This window comes from Lynx canadensis, chromosome B2 (genome assembly GCF_007474595.2).
Source record: "Lynx canadensis isolate LIC74 chromosome B2, mLynCan4.pri.v2, whole genome shotgun sequence".
Classification (NCBI taxonomy): domain Eukaryota; kingdom Metazoa; phylum Chordata; class Mammalia; order Carnivora; family Felidae; genus Lynx; species Lynx canadensis.
This window is the reverse complement of record NC_044307.1, coordinates 33,307,319-33,322,599: the sequence shown is the minus strand read 5'-3', so window position 1 is coordinate 33,322,599 and position 15,281 is coordinate 33,307,319. Positions and strand designations below refer to the sequence as shown.

Sequence of the window (15,281 nt, the reverse complement as noted above, 5' to 3'; positions counted from 1 at the left end):
CATCTTTACATCCAGCAAGGGGGTCCCCGGGAGAGTCACCTCTAGGGGCCTTCCGGGCGTGTGGGCCTGACGCCCGCGGGGCGCGTTGGATGTGGGCGGGCGTTCGTGCCTGCGGGGTCCGCGCGGGCGGGAGGGGGTGGAGAGAAACGCGCCTGTGAGAGAATTCCGCGGCCTACCCGCCGCCCCCTGCGCCCAGATACACGGCTCGTAGATTTCCCCTGGGCGGACAGGTGTCAGCATGTGCATTTTAGTGGCAACGTGCGTGTGGCTGACTGGTGAAATTCAAGTCTTGTGAAATTCAGACGTGAAACTTGTGAAATCCAGACTTTTCGTTTATTAATGGCCGCGAGTGAGCCGTAATCAAGGTGCAGCCTCCAAAGGAAACAAACGATTGGCTCGCTTGCAGGTAAACCTGAGGGAGGCTTCATTCCTTTAGGTGACTCGGATGATGTTTTGGAGACGTGCGTTTCCACTTTGTGACCTGGTCCTCTCCGCCGTGACTTTTAAGAAAAATAAGAAAGCGTGAATCAGTGGTCGCCTGGAAGCACTTTGAGGGCAGGGACTGGGTCTACGCAAGCCATACCCGCCACGCTTGGCCCGCCCGGCGCCAGGCGCAACAAAGACTTGTTGCACGTAGAAGAAGGAAGCCAAAGTGAAAAGATGGCGGGGAGGGCGGTGGGAGAAGAAAGGGCGCTGTCAGAGCGGCGCGCCCTGCAGGCCGGGCCCGGGGCCTTCTCGGGCGCACCTCCCCGCCCCTCGTCCCTGAGGCGGCCTTCCACACCTCCCGTGATGCAGGGAAATGCAATGCGGCCCAGTGACACACGGCTGTGACTCATGTTTTTCTTTGCTCCCCTTCTTCCTCCCCGGCCGGCCGAGGCCCCGGCCCAGCCCCCTCCTCAGGGGGCGAGCCGCCGATGGAGGGGGGACGCCAGGAAAACCCTGAGCCCGGAGTGGAGGCGGGGTGGGGAACCGGAGGGGCCGGGCCTCCTACTTTCAGGAATGTTTCAGGAATGTTTCCGGTGGGGGTGGGGAGCAGAGCCGGGAGTGGGCCCAGCCCCCACCCGGGGCGGCGGGCTGGCGCTCCGGGCCGGGGGCAGCACGTGCTCGGCCGGGTGGGGGCGGGGGCGCCCGGGCGGGAAGGCGCTGGGGGCCCTCGGAGCGCGTTCAAAGAGGAGGGCGCGGGCCTGGGGCCGGCCGGGGCTGGGGGTGGGCCGGGAGGCCGCCCTCCAAGCGCTGGCTCCCCGCCCCGCGCCCAGGTGAAACGCAGTTCCTGCGAAGTGCCCAGGCTGCCCCTGGAGGGGAGAGGAAGTCACCGAAGGGCGGCCGGAGGGGAGAGGAGGGTGGAGGGGAAAGCCAGGGAGAGGCTGGGGGAGGGGCGGCCTGCCCCTTTGTCTGGAGCCGGGGGTGGGGGTGGGGCGGGGTGGAAGGCGCGCTGCGCCCTCCATCTTTGTGCCCTGCGTGCGGCACGCGCGCTTAGTAGGCCGCGAGTTGAGTTGGCTGGAGGCATTGAGTTAGCTCGAGAACCTTTGCAGCGTTGAGTGGAAGAATGGCCCTTCGGTTGTGGCCCTGCTCCCCCCAGGTCACAGCTCCCCGCCAGCAACCCGGGCCTCCACGCCTGGCCCAGGGATAGCCCTCACGGAACCTCGGCGCCCCTAGACACAGCCCTCCCCAAGGCCGCCCGCGCTGCTAGGCCCGGGGCTGATGGCCGGGAGGCGTGGGAAGGGTCCTGGTAGGCCCCTTCCCTGGACGCAGCCAACCTGGGGCAGCTCTTGCCTTTTGCTTGTGACTTGTGGCCTGTGGCGGTCCCTGAGGGAGGTGGGGAAGGGAGACGGACTTCTGCCTCGAGAGGCTGTGGGAAAACTTGGCCAACTTTTTGGCCCACTTCTAACAAAACGACTTGATCTTATTTTTCCTACTCTTATTTTTCCCCTCGTCCTGATTTTCTCACCGACTTGTTTTTTACCTTGTATTACGTGTATTTTTGTAAGCCACCTCAAACCCTCTCTGGAAGGAGGGGCAGGTATAAATAAATTTGTGCGCAAGTAGAGTAGCTTGCTACTTGCATTACCCACACCCTTGTACAGAACTGCCCACTGACCCCCCATCTCCTTGCTTTCTGGATTACAGATGGCCCGAATTCCCTTCCTTCCCTTCCCTTCCTCCTTCAGGAAGTAGTTACAACAAGATATAGCCCTTGCCCCAGCGAATTTCGTATTTAGAGGAATCAGAACCAGGAACACCGGAGAGAAAGCTGAGGCACAATCCAGGAGATGCCACCAGGCAGAGTCCATTCATTCATTCAATAGTTATGGAAGGCCTACTGTGTACCAAGAGCTCGTCCAAACTCTCGGGGTATAACAAAGTTCCCTGTGCTCTTGAAACGGAAGACTAAGGGGTCAGGCCCTTAAACAGAGACTCAGTGGGTGCTACAGAGGGAGACAGGATGGGAGCTCTGGGTAGTCAGGGAAGTCGGCTGGAGCAGGCCTTGACCTGGCCTTGATGGGATTTGGATAAGTGAGGGGCCATGGGGAGCATGCAGGAAGAAAGAGCTATTCTGGGCCTGGGGAATCGACCTGGTTGGTCAAAGCCTGAGGAGTCCCAGGGGAATTGGTCATGTCATAACTGCTCTAACCCACAGGAAGCATTTTCTTAACTATCAGAGTCGGGTTATACCGTTTCCACAAGGACAACCCAGTGAACTTCAGGAATCCAACAGGAATGTCCAGGGAATGGGGAGTTCGGGTCACCTTTGTATTTCAGGACAGCTGAAGGGTAAGCTCATTTTCTCCTGAGCTACTGTGATTCTTCCCGACGTATGCTACTTTTTCCCCTGCCTTGCTAAGTGGTGTAGTGGGAGCCTGACAGGCTCCCAGTCGAAGCTTGCATAGTCGGTCGGGGTGGCCCTTGGCATTCCCTGGGGGTTCACGTCTCTCTCTACATCTCTCCAGTCAGCACGCTTGCTTGTCAGCTTACCTCTTGCTTCGGAGTCAACTCCAGCTCTTAGAAGAGTCAAGGGAAAGACCCCTGTGAATAGTACCATGTGGTGTTTGGATTAGTCGAGGTTTTCTGAAAGTCACAGGGGTGAAGTTTGGTAATGTTCTGTGTCCAGCCCAACATGAAAGGTAGATGGGAGGACGTGGGAGGAAGAGGAAGAGGAATTGTTTAATCTGTGGCCCAAACCGGGATACTTTTTAACGTAAACGTTTTACGGATGAGAACTACATCCGGAAAATGCACAATCCCGTTATCAGCTCAAATGGGTTTTCATAGAGGGAACACCATTGTGTCACCAGCACCCAGATCAAGAAGCCACCTCCAGCTCCCCTTGTGTAACGGCTGTCCCCACTAGCATCCTGTAGTTTCGCCATTTATGCGCGTTGTATGGACGGAATCCTGGGTTATGTACTCCTGGGTTAATTTCCTTTGCTCAACGTTATGTGTGGGTTTCATCCATGTTGCATGTGGCTGCAGAATGTTCATTCTTGCTGCACAGTTATGTGGTATGAATGTGCCACAGTGTTTGCATCTGTTCTGTTCAACGGCATTTGGATAGACTCTGGTTCGGGGCTATGACAAATAGTGCTGCTGTGAATGTTCTAGAATATGTTTTGGTGATGAGATGTGCAAATTTCTGCTAAGTACATGCCTAGGAAAGGAATTCTGGGATCATAGGGTATGTATGTCCAGCTGTTACAGACAAGCAGGACATTTCAGAGTAAAAGGGGGTACCGCTGGTAGTTATGACCAGACAGTGGGCATAAACCTGGCCTGGCCCATTCTAACTGGGATTGACCCAGGACCATATCAACCAGCACTGACCCACGGCAGTCGAATATAGGGTCACCCTGGTGCACAGTGTTTGACCACTCTCCTGGAGAGTCACCCAGCTACTAGTACATCTGGTCATCTGGCAGGATCAGGTCTCCAGGCCCTGCTGACCACAAGCTGTGCTGCCAGGAGGCCTGGCAGGCCTAGAATGGGAGGAGAGCCTCTTCTGCTTCCAACTTTCGAGGGAAAACCTCTCCAACGAATTGGAAGGCCCAGGAGGCAGGCACCCCCGTGCCCTGAGCCAGCCACCCACGCTGCATGGCTGCAGGACGCCATGGACTTTGTCAGCTTTCTTCTTCAAGGCTGAAACCCAGGGCAGCCCCGCTCCTCTCCAACCTCAGAAAAACCTGAGGAAAAGGAGTGTATGAGCACATACTAAATGCATATGTGTTCTCAGATCCCTCAACACTTCTACCAGGTCGAAAGTACTGTTGTCCCCATTATACAGGTGTTAAAACTGAGGCTCAGGGAGGTTAAACAACTTGGCGTTTAAACAGCTTGCTTCTATTCCCAGGCTAGGTAGGCCTGCTGCCTTCTCCCAGCCTGGCCAGATGGATTCCCTCCAGGCACCAAGATAGGCGCTGGGGATGTGGCCTTGAACTAGGTAGCTACGTTCCCTGTCTTTAAGTGGTGCACTTTGGGCGGGGTGGGGGGCAGACAAGTACGTGGTAATACACTTTTACACACTGTGGTGCCTGCTGGAACGAGGGCCTGAGGAGCACAGGGCAAGGGCCCAGCGTGTGAGTGGAGCATCCCAGGAAACCCTGGAAGCAGGCAGCAGGGCATGTGATCCAGAGATGGGCTCGGGGCTGTGGCAGACATGGTAGGCTGGATTCAGCACCATTCCCCACACGGTTCTGGATGTGAGTTAGGTCCCAGCAAAGAAAGAGTGAAATTTGGAGGACGCAAGGAAAGGAGATATTGCTGTGTGGGCTATGGAAACTCGGGGTTTTCTGTAGCACATACAGAGTCCAGTCATCAGCTTTATGGGGATCAAGAGGGTAGGCATGGGGGCAGAGTAGCTCCACCGCAGGTGAGGTCTTCTGATTGCATTCCCTACCCCCCGCCCTCATCAGAGCAGAGGGAGGCTGTTGTGTTGTTCCAGGAGGCCCAGCCTGGAGCCGGCTCCTCCAGTTCCTCCAACGGCTTTATAACCACCTAATTCCTGATATTAAATCTCTTTCCACCTAAAACATAAGGCATGTCCCACCTCTGCTCAAAATCCTCTAACAGTTCCCATCTCAGAGTAAAAAGCCCTCATAAAGGCCCACAAGGCCCTGCAGTCTGCCCCTCTCCTAACCTCATCACCTGCCTGCTGCTCCGCTTCAGTCACACCGGCCTCTGTGATGTTCCCCCGACCTGTCAGGCAAGAGCTCACCTCAGGGCCTTTGCACTTGCCATTGCCTCTGCCTGACTTGCTCTTCCCCCTAATATCCTCAGGGCTTACCCTCTCACTGCCTTCAAGTCTCTGTTCAATATTACTGTCCACGCTATGTAAAACTGCACGTTTGCCCCTGCGGTCATTCATCCACTTTACCGTGCTTTTTCCCCCATAACACTTCTCAATTTCTAACATACTGTATAACTGACTTTTCTACTTAACTGTCACCAGTAAAAATGGCATATCTGCTTCCTGTCCAGCGCTCTCTATTGGAAGGCCCGAGGATTTGATGGTTGTGTTCACAGGGGGATCCCCAGGGCCTTGCAAAGTGTTCAGACCTAAAAAAAGTATTGAATGAAGAATGATCAGCCAGAGTGATTTCTGTTATTACAGACACCAAGCCACAGGGCATTAGGTTGGGGATAAGACATCTGTCCCCAAACCTCAAGGCAGAGAAAAGGGCGAGGGACCCAGTAGATCATCATGGGAGTGACAGGGTGGCCCGGCCTGCACCTTGCAAGACACCTGTTTTTTTGTCTCATGGTGTTAAAATCATTGTACCATCGCTGTCACGTGATCTGCACACAGACTCATTTCTAGCAGGCACTACCTTCTGATCTTCTAGTCTGCCAGCAATCAGGGGAAATTGTTTTTTCCCTTGGTTTCAGGTTTAGTCATCAGGAGCTGGCAGCCACCTGACAACCATCTTGGCCCTTTGGCTGGGGCGGACCGGCTGGGTTGCTTGTTGGTTGGTGGCCGGGCAGTGGTGGCGGCTCTCCAGAGTGTGCTTTGGGTGAGTGTCAGATTTAAGCTTTGCATGGGACAAAATAGTTTCCCTTTGGTCTGGGGAGCTACCTGATAATATCCAGTGCAACGAGCTCTGCGGGTACAGTGCCCCAAACAGGAATGGCTGGAAGTGCACTCACTTTAAAGCTGTGTGGACTGTGAAAGCCCATCCAGGTGAGCCAGTGGAAGGAAATGTTAGGACAGCGACTGCGGGCCTGTGACCCTGCTCTCTGGGGGCTGAGCTACGTTCTGGAGTCCGGCTTGAGGCCCTGGGCTGGGTTTCTCTCCAGGCCACACGCCCTCTGGGGTTGGACGTTCATGTCAGTTTGTTCGCCAGCTCTAGTACTTGGGGACTCCAGTCCTGCACCTTTGGCCACCTGCTCTCCCCCACCTCACACCCTTTTGAGAACAGGCCCCGAGGGTTCAGGAGAATCTCTTGTGGTCTTTAACTTGTTTCTCTTGTCTCTATTCCCTGCCTGCCTTCCAAGCTGTGTGAGACTAAGTGCTGGGGCTGGGGAAGGGGAATAGTGACCCCTGAAGTCTTCAAGAGTGACTGTCCTCCACAACTTGTGGGGAGGCGCCCTCCTACCCAATGTCTGGGGTTGCATGGGTCCCCGCTGGGTCCTTCTGTCTCCGTAGCGGCGCGCTACTCTAACTGGGATGTGTCCTGGGTCCCACAGTGCTCTGTCTCCTCCAGGACCCCATGAACCTTTCTTAGGGCTGAGAGCGTGACTCTGGGGTCTCCATACTGGGGACGAGCGGGAGGACTGCTGCCTGCCTGATCCCAGTAGCACGTGGGATGCCTGGGCTCGGCTCAGGGCCTGGCCGGCCAGAGTCTGGAGAGAGAAAGGGAGAACAGGGTGGAGGTCGAAGGGTGGGGGCCGGGGTTGAGGAGGAGGTGGGCTAGGGGTGAGGGGAGGAGCCAACACCAGGCCCGGGATTTGTCGGAATCCTCCGGGGCTTTGTTTTGTTCTTCTCCCCACCCCCGAGCCTCGCACCAGGGCCTAAGGGGGCCTTGGCGCTCAGCACAAGTTTGGTGAATGGATGGATGAATGAGAGCCAAAGGAGCTGGGGGAGGGGCGGAGGAAGTGGGTAGCTGGGGGGAGGGGAGAGAAGCAGGCTGGGGGAGGGGAGGTAGCCACTGGCGGGAGGGCGGAGGAGGAGGGAGGCGGGCGGAGCAGGGCGAGCCTGCTGGTCTGGAATCTGGCTAGGAGATGGCGGCCGGGACGGGCCTGCCCGGCTCACCTCTCCATCACGCTGGCTTAAACCTCGTTACTCCCTGCTCACCCAGCCGCCAGGCCTCTCTCCCACTCCGTGAAGACCCGGGGGTCGTAGGTCTTCCTGGGCCTACTCCTTACTGAGAATTGAATGGCGCCATTCTTAGTCTTCTTACTTACTTTGTAGGAACCCAGCCGCTACGGGGTCGGTGGCCCTCTGGGGCTTGAATACCCGAATGGCCCTGGTGGACGGATGGTGAACCTGAGCTTGGACACCCCCTCCCCTTTCCCCACTCTGAGGTCTGGATGACGGAAAATACAGCGACTGGGATCTGGGCCACCTTGGAGAGTCTGGGGTGGGTCACCGGGAGTAGAGCAGGGAGCCGGTGGGCAGAGAAAATCCGAGGGCTTGCCTCACTGGCAGCAGCCAGGGACTCCTACGGGAAGCAGCGGAGCTCAGTGTGGACAGTGCCAGGCAGGAGCTGCTGACAGCCAGGTTTCTGGGTCACCATCCAGGGTGCCCTGCCAATTCCCAGGCCTTGGGGGTGGGGTGAGGGGTGAGGGCCGTCTGCATCCCAAGCCCAGACCCTGCTGTCTCCTTTGTCTGGGTCACTTCGGGGCCTGCTCCCATCCCCCACTTACAGCCTTGCTGGGGCCTCGGAGCCAAGGAGGAGTTGATCCTCGAACTTCCCTTGGGTTTGTGGGCCTGCTGGCCTACCTGCCCTGAAGGTGGGGTGTGTAAAGGTGATCTAGAACCTTTCCCACAGCAACCCCTTGGCTTGGGTCCCTCTGTCCTCAACCCCTGCTCCTGGGCTCTGCCCACAGTTGTATGCATGTCTTTTTCTGGCAGTCTTGTCCTTGGTGGGAGGGGTTTTTGTGAGCAGGATATCTTTTGTGGGCAGAAATCCTTCTAGTTCTCAAAGAGGGAATTGACCTTTCCAGTATCATGAGGTTGGCACCTGGGGCCAGCTTAAGCGGTGGCTTGGTCCCCAGAAGTCTACAATACTTTTCTCTCAAGCGCTCTGAGTATCCATCCCACAGTGAAACTGAGGTCCAAAGAGATTAAGTATCTTGCTGTAGGAAGGGGTAGAAACGGATAAAAGGTGGAGAGAGTGGAGGTGGGGTGGGGAGCTAGGTGGCCTTTGGTGGCCACAAAGTGTTGGGGGTGTTGGGGTGTGACTCAGAGATTGGGAGCCTGTGCGCTGGCCAGTGGTATAGACAGCTGGAGGGGTGGGGACAAAAATAGCATGAGTGCTCATTACTCCTAGATGGGGGGGGGGGGGAATCACATCTCCATTTTGTAGATGAGGAAATTGGGGTTCAGTAAGGTCAGGTGACTTGGATTCAGAATACCTACAAGTCTCAGTTCTCTGAATCCTGCCCCTCCCCCACCCAGTTCTCCCCACCCCCTAACCTTGCTCTACTTTTTTTTTTTGAATTCCATAGCCCTTATCTGACATCTAGACTGTGCTGCCCATTACTGTTGCCACCAGGCCCAGGTGGCAACTGAGCCCCTGAAACGTGGGGGGTCCGAATTGGGATGCGCCGGAAGTGCCAAGTACTGTGGATTTCCAAGGCTTAGAACAAAACAACCCGCAGCAATACTGATTTTTTGTATGTTGATTATATGTTGACATGATACTATTTGGTCATATTGCCTTAAATGAAATATATTATTAAAGGTCATTTCATGTATTTCTTTCGACCGTCTTAATATGGCTGCCAGAAAAACTAACATTGCATATGTGCCTCCCGTCCTATCTCCATGCACAGTGCTGGTTTAGATCCTTGGCTTTTTAGTTATTGTCTCCCCTCCACCCCCCAATATCTGCCCAGGGAGGGCAGGAATCAACATATTTTGTTCATGGTCTTCTTGGTCCTGTTCCAGGTTTTTAAGAGTCTGGCACTGGATTTTGTTATAGGTGTTCAATAAAAATGTGTTTAATTGAATCCAGCCAATCTGATCGTAGGCCGAGGTCAGAGGGTTAGAAGGAGTGCCTGAGGAAGGGGATGTTTTACCCCGTAGGACCCCAAGTTGCCAATCCCCTGCCACCCCGCGGGGCTCCACAAGGTGAGCCTGTCGACCAGCGAGGGGGTGTCTTCCTGACACCGTGCCTGCGCCGTGTGTGTGTGTGTGTGTGTGTGTGTGTGTGTGTGTGTGTGTGTTGGGGGGGGGGTGGGTGTGAGGTCCGGCAGCTACTGAGCGATGCAGGCGGGGAGAGGGGGATCTGTAAGCGCCGCCGGGCCCAGGCTGGGGGTAGCCCCCGGGCGCCCACTTTCTTGGACCCTGACTGCGCACCCGGGAGTGGTGGGCTTGGGGGTGTGTGTGTTGTCGTCTGCGGGTAGGGTGTTGGGGGTGTGCCCAGGCTGGGCTCACACAAGGTCACTGTGTCAAAGGAACGTCCGAACACTTTCTCTTTCCCTGTGATTCGATTGCGGCTCCGAAAGCCCCTTCCGTAGGGACTTCCCTCCGCGCCTGACTCACGCTGCCTCATGCGTGTGACTCAGGCCGGGCGCTGCGCCAGCCCTGCTGTCCCCGCCCCCGGGCCCTGCCACCGAGCCGCAGGGGCGGAGGGACGGGCCGGCGACAGGAGGCGGGGCGTGCAGGGACTGGGTGCCCGCGGCAGAGATGGGAGACTGTGGGGCACAGGGGACAGCCCAGAGGAGAGTTGCAGAGAAGCTGAGCTCTAGGCGGGGTGGCCGGAAAGCCAGCCATGTAGGAGAGAAAGGCTGAGAGAAATGCGGACAGACTGAAAGCCAGAGACAAGAAGGCTAAGAAATTGGGAGGACAGAGAGATAAAGTGGAGAGGGACACAGAGACCCAGGAAGGAGAGAGCCCAGAGCCTTCACGGAGGCCAAGGCGGACAAGTGAGAAGAAGGGACAAGTGACCAGTGAGAGGGAGGGAGGAGAGAAGGGTGGCAGGGGCGTCTGGGCGCTGCCACCCTGAGTGCTGCTGACCCAAGGGGCCTGCAGCCTGTCCCCAGAGGCTGGGCTTGGACCATCATCGCCTCTGAGCCTTGCTCTCCTCTCCCAGCTCCACCTTACCAGCTCTGTAACAGTGGGCAAGTTTCTTCCTGTCTCTGGGCCTCAGTCTTCTCATCTGCAAAATGGGAGGTGGTGGTGGACAGTAATCCTATCCCCCTGAGCTCCCTCATCCACCCCTTGCCCTCCCCATCCATCGGTGCTCTGGCTCTGGGCCTGGGCCCCCTTGCCAGCTGGCTTTCTGTTGGGCAGCACCCACTCTAAGGAGATCTGAGGGAGGGAGAAGTGGGGATACTCCTTCCCAGGCCTGGCCCTGCTGTGGCCCCTGGTCTGGCTGTCGCTGTGTCCCTCCATGACTCCCCTTCCATCTTCAAGCTCCCGGCGCATCTACCCCTTGCCTTTTCAGGCCTGCAGTCACGGTGACTTTCTGCCGCCACTGGTCCCAGTCCCACGCACACCCTCACTGGTCCTCTTCACCCCACGAGCACCCCTCCATCAAAGCCTCTTGAAGACCCCAGGTTGGGTTCCATTTCCTGCCAGGGCCCTGACTGTGCACAGGGCTCACCTCCCGGTCAATTGCCCTCTTACCATCCTGCTCTTTCCTTCCTAGAGTAGCGGTGGGAGGAGACGCTAACCCTCAGTGGAGTGATATACAACGTTAAAAAGCACTCGGATACCTATTAGATCTTTACATCATCAGTGCGTCTGAACAGGTGTGGAGTTAGCTTCATTTCAATGGGAAGCACGAAGCTCATGCATCTAGGAAGCAACACAATGGAGTACGGGTGGCGATGTGGGCTGTTTTCTATGGGTGACAGGCCAGGTTGCTGGGGGGCAGCTATGAATGACACTAGTAGCAGCTAAGATATATTCATACTTCTCAAGTGGGGCGCCTGGCTGGCTCAGTCCAAGGAAGATGCGGCTTTTGATCTCCGGCTTGAAAGTTTGGGTGTAGAGATTACTTAAAATCTTTAAAAGAAATACTTCTCAATTGCCAGACACAGTTCTTTTTCTTTAAGTTTATTTATTTTTTGAGAGAGCGAGCATGGGAGCATGAGTGGGGGAAGGGCAGAGATGGAGGGGGACAGAGGAACCGAATCAGGCTCCATGCTGACAGCAGAGAGCCCGATGTGGGGCTTGAACTCACAAACTGCAACTCACAAACACTTAACTGACTGAGCCACCCAGGCGCCCCCAGACACAGTTCTGATATTCTCTTATTTAACTCCTTAATCCTTACAACAACCCTCTGAAGTGGCTATCCTTACTGCTATTTTACAATTGCAGTGACAGAGGCACAGAGAAGTTGAATAGCTTTCCCAAGGCCTCACAGCAGAGCTGGGCTGGAACACAGTCTGGCTCCAGATCCGACACTCAGCCTCTCTTGGGTACCTTGGGGAGGGGTAAACAGGGCAAGTTCTGGGCAGAGTGGACAGGATGGACAGAGTCTTGGAGGGAAGGCACTTTTGCAGTACGTTTCAGAAATAGCCAGCCATGCTGTAGTGCAGGGTCGGAAAACGAAGCCACAGAATTTGACAAGAGAGTAAATGGGACCTGATATTGGGGTGCCCACCTGACAGCTGGAGGCATGGGCTTTATTCTGAAAGTAATAGGGAGCCATGGAAGGTTTTTAGCAGTGGTGGGATAGGTTGGCATTTTAGAAAGGATTACTTTGAAATGCAAGGGAAATGCTGCATTTCTCCTATCAAATGGCAAAGAGCTTTAAAATGATAATTTCCAGTACTGGCAACGTTTCAGCGCACTGAGTGCTCGCACATGTAGCTGATGGGAATGAGTTAGTTTGACCTTTCTGGAAAGCAGCTGAGCCACGTGTAGTACTTGAGGAGGGCCCAGGCCTTTGACCTGCTAATCCCATTTCTAGGAATCCTTCCTCCCTCAAGAAAAGAGGTCAGAGATTTGTGTCTCAGGATCAAATTTACTCCATCATTAATAATAATAGTAATAATAATACAAGGAAATAATGTCAATATCCAGCAGGAGGGAATTGCTAAACTAAAGAGTAAAGTATCATGGAATGTTTTATGGCAATTAATATATTTTTTCAAAGAGAGGAAATGCCATCAAAAGTGCTTAAAGATTTCTAGAGCTTTGGGTCCCTGGCTGGCTCAGTGGGAAAAGCCTGTGACTCTCGATCTCAGGGTTGTAAGTTTGAACCCCACATTGGGTGTAGAGTTTACTTAAAAATAAAATCTTTAAAGGGCCCCTGGGTGGCTCAGTTGGTTAAGCATCTGACTCTTGATTTTGACTCAGGTCATGATCTCACAGTTTTCGAGATAGAGCCCTGCATCCAGCTCTGTGCTGACAGTGCAGAGGCTGCTTGGGATTCTCTGTCTCCCCTCCTCTCTCTCTCTGCCCCTCCCCTACTACTGCACCTGCAGATACTCTCAAATAAACGTTTTTTTTTTTAATGTTAAAAAAAAAAATAAAATCTTTTTATTTTTTTTTATTTTTTTTGAGGAGAGACAACATGAGCAGGGGAGGGGCAGTGAAAGAGAATCCCAAGCAGGCTCCTTGCTGCCAGCACAGAGCTGTCACAGGGCTCAAACTCATGAAACTGAGATCATGACCTGAGCCAAAACCGAGTTGGATTGAGCCACCCAGGCACCCCCCCGCCCCGCCAAATAATTATTTGTTTTTTTTAAATGTTTATTCAATTTTGAGAGAGAAAGTGTGAGTCGGGGAGGGGCAGAGAGAGAGGGGGACAGAGGATCCAAGGTGGGCTCTGAGCTGACAGCAGTGAGCCTGATACGGGGCTCAGAACTCACCAACCATGAGCTGAAATTGGACCCTCAACCGACTGAGCCACCCAGGTGCCCCAATGAAATCTTAAAAGAAAAAAAAAAAAGATTTCTAGAACTCTTACAAGTAATAACTGAGTTCATCATGTCTGCAAAGTACATGATTAACACACAAAAAAAATCAATCTTATTTCTATATGCTAACAATGAACACTTGGAAACAAACAGGTGCTTGGGTGGTTCAGGTCATGATCTCATGGTTTGTGGGTTTGAGCCCCGCATTGGACTCTGTGTGGAGCCTGCTTGGGATTCTCTCTCCCTGTCCCTCCCCTGTGTGCTATCTCTCTCAAAATAAAGAAATAAACTTTAAAAAAAAAGAACTTATTAAAAAAAAAAAAGACAATTCTATTATAACAGCTCCAGAAAGGAAGGAAGGAAGGAAGGAAGGAAGGAAGGAAGGAAGGAAGGAAGGAAGGAGAAAAAAAAGAAAGAAGGAAAGAAAAGAAGGAAAGAAAGAAAAAAAGAAAGAAAGATAGACAGACTTGTGTATAAATCTAACAAAACATATACAGGGTGTCTATACTGAAAACTATGAAATGGTGATGGAAGAAACCAAGATATAAATAAACAGGAATGGGGACGCCTGGGTGGCTCAGTTGGCTGAGAGTCTGACTCTTGATTTCAGCTCAGGTTATGATTCTAGGGTCGAAAGCCATGGGATTGAGCCCCACATTGGGCTCTGGGCTGAGTGTGGAACCTATTTATGACTCTCTGTCTGTCTCTCTCTCTCTCCCTCTCCCTCTCCCTCTTCTTCCCCTTTCCCCTGTTCACTCACTCTTTCTAAAATATAAATAAATAGGGGCGCCTGGGTGGCTCTGTCGACTAAGCATCCGACTTCGGCTCAGGTAATGATCTTGTGTTTTGTGAGTTCGAGCTCCGCTCCGGGCTCTGTGCTGACAGCTCAGAGCCTGGAGCCTGCTTCAGAATCTGTGACTCCCTCTCTCTCTCTCTCTCTGCCCCTCCCCTTCTCATGCTCTGTGTCTCTCTGTCTCTCAATAATAAATAAGCATTAAAAAATTATAAATAAAATAAAATGCAAACAAACAAACAGGAATGTACCATGTTAATGGATTGGAAAACCCAACAGAGTAGAGCTGTCATTTCTCCCCATATTGATTTTGTTCATTTCCTAGGGCCGCCTTAACAAAGTAGCACAAACTGGGTAGCTTAAAACAACAGAAATTTATTGTCTCACAGTTCTGGAGGCTAGAGATCCGAAATCAACAGGATTTGATTGCTCTCTCTGAAGCCTCTAGGGGAGGATCCTTCCTTGCCTCTCCCAGCTTCTGCTGGTTTGCCCACAGTCCTTGATGTTCTTGGCTTGCAGCTACAGTACTTTAGTATCTGCCTCCCTTGGCACATGGCGTTCTCTCTGTATGTCTGTGCCTCTTCTTCTATAGGGACCTCTGTCACATTGAATTTAGGACTCACCGTATTCCACTATGGCCTCATCTTAACCACAGCTATAATGGTCCTATTTCCAAATAAAATCACATTCTGAGGTAATGTATTTGGCCCAGGTTAGGACTTCAACATATCTTTTGGCGGGGGGAGGGACACAGTTCAACCCATAAAAGTGATCTGTAGATTTAACATACTTCCAATCCAACCCCAGCAGGACTTTTTGTAGATATGGACAAGCTGATTGTAAAATTAAATGGAAAGGCAGAGAAACTAGAATAGCTCAAACAATTTTGAAAAAGAAGAATAAAGTTGAAGGAGTTATCTGATTTGGGGACTTACTACAACAAAACTTGCAACAGCAATCAAGAATGTTCATGGGGCTCCTGGGTGGCTCAGTCGGTTGAGTGTCTGATACTGTCTCAGGTCATGATCTCACGGTTTGTGAGTTTGAGCCCTGCCATTGGGCTTACAGCTGTCAGCGCAGAGCCCACTTTGGACCTTCTGTCCCCGTCTCTCTCCTTCCCTCCCCTGCTCGTTTTTTCTCTCTCTCAAAAATAAACATTAAAAAAAATGAATGTTGGGGTGCCTGGGTGGCCCAGTAGGTTGAGAGTCCAACTTTGACTCAGGTCATGATCTCACAGTTCGTGAGTTCAAGCCCCATATCGGGCTCTATGCTGGAGCCTGTCTCGGATTCTGTGTCTCTCTCTGCCCCTTCCCCACTCGCACTCTGCCTCTGTCTCTCTCTCTCAAAAATGAATAAACATTAAAAAAAAAGAATGTGGTGGGTTCAGAGGAGTGGACACAGTGAATGGATCAGCGAAACAGAATAGAGTCCAGAAATAGACCCACACAAATATGTCCAA

The 15,281-nt window shown here is 53.2% G+C and overlaps 1 long non-coding RNA gene across 3 annotated transcripts; it reads left to right on the top strand.

Annotated features, from left to right (window-relative positions):
- The first annotated feature begins 5,719 nt into the window (after positions 1-5,719).
- LOC116738070 lies at positions 5,720-8,907 on the top strand. 3 transcript variants are annotated; one of them, XR_004343618.1, is made up of 3 exons: positions 5,720-6,002; positions 7,400-7,512; positions 8,659-8,907. It is a non-coding gene; the product is annotated as an uncharacterized LOC116738070 (long non-coding RNA). The 3 variants fall into 3 exon arrangements; XR_004343617.1 differs by having other exon boundaries at positions 7,400-7,568; XR_004343619.1 differs by lacking the exon at positions 5,720-6,002 and adding an exon at positions 6,012-6,169 and having other exon boundaries at positions 7,400-7,568.
- The last annotated feature ends 6,374 nt before the right edge of the window (positions 8,908-15,281 follow it).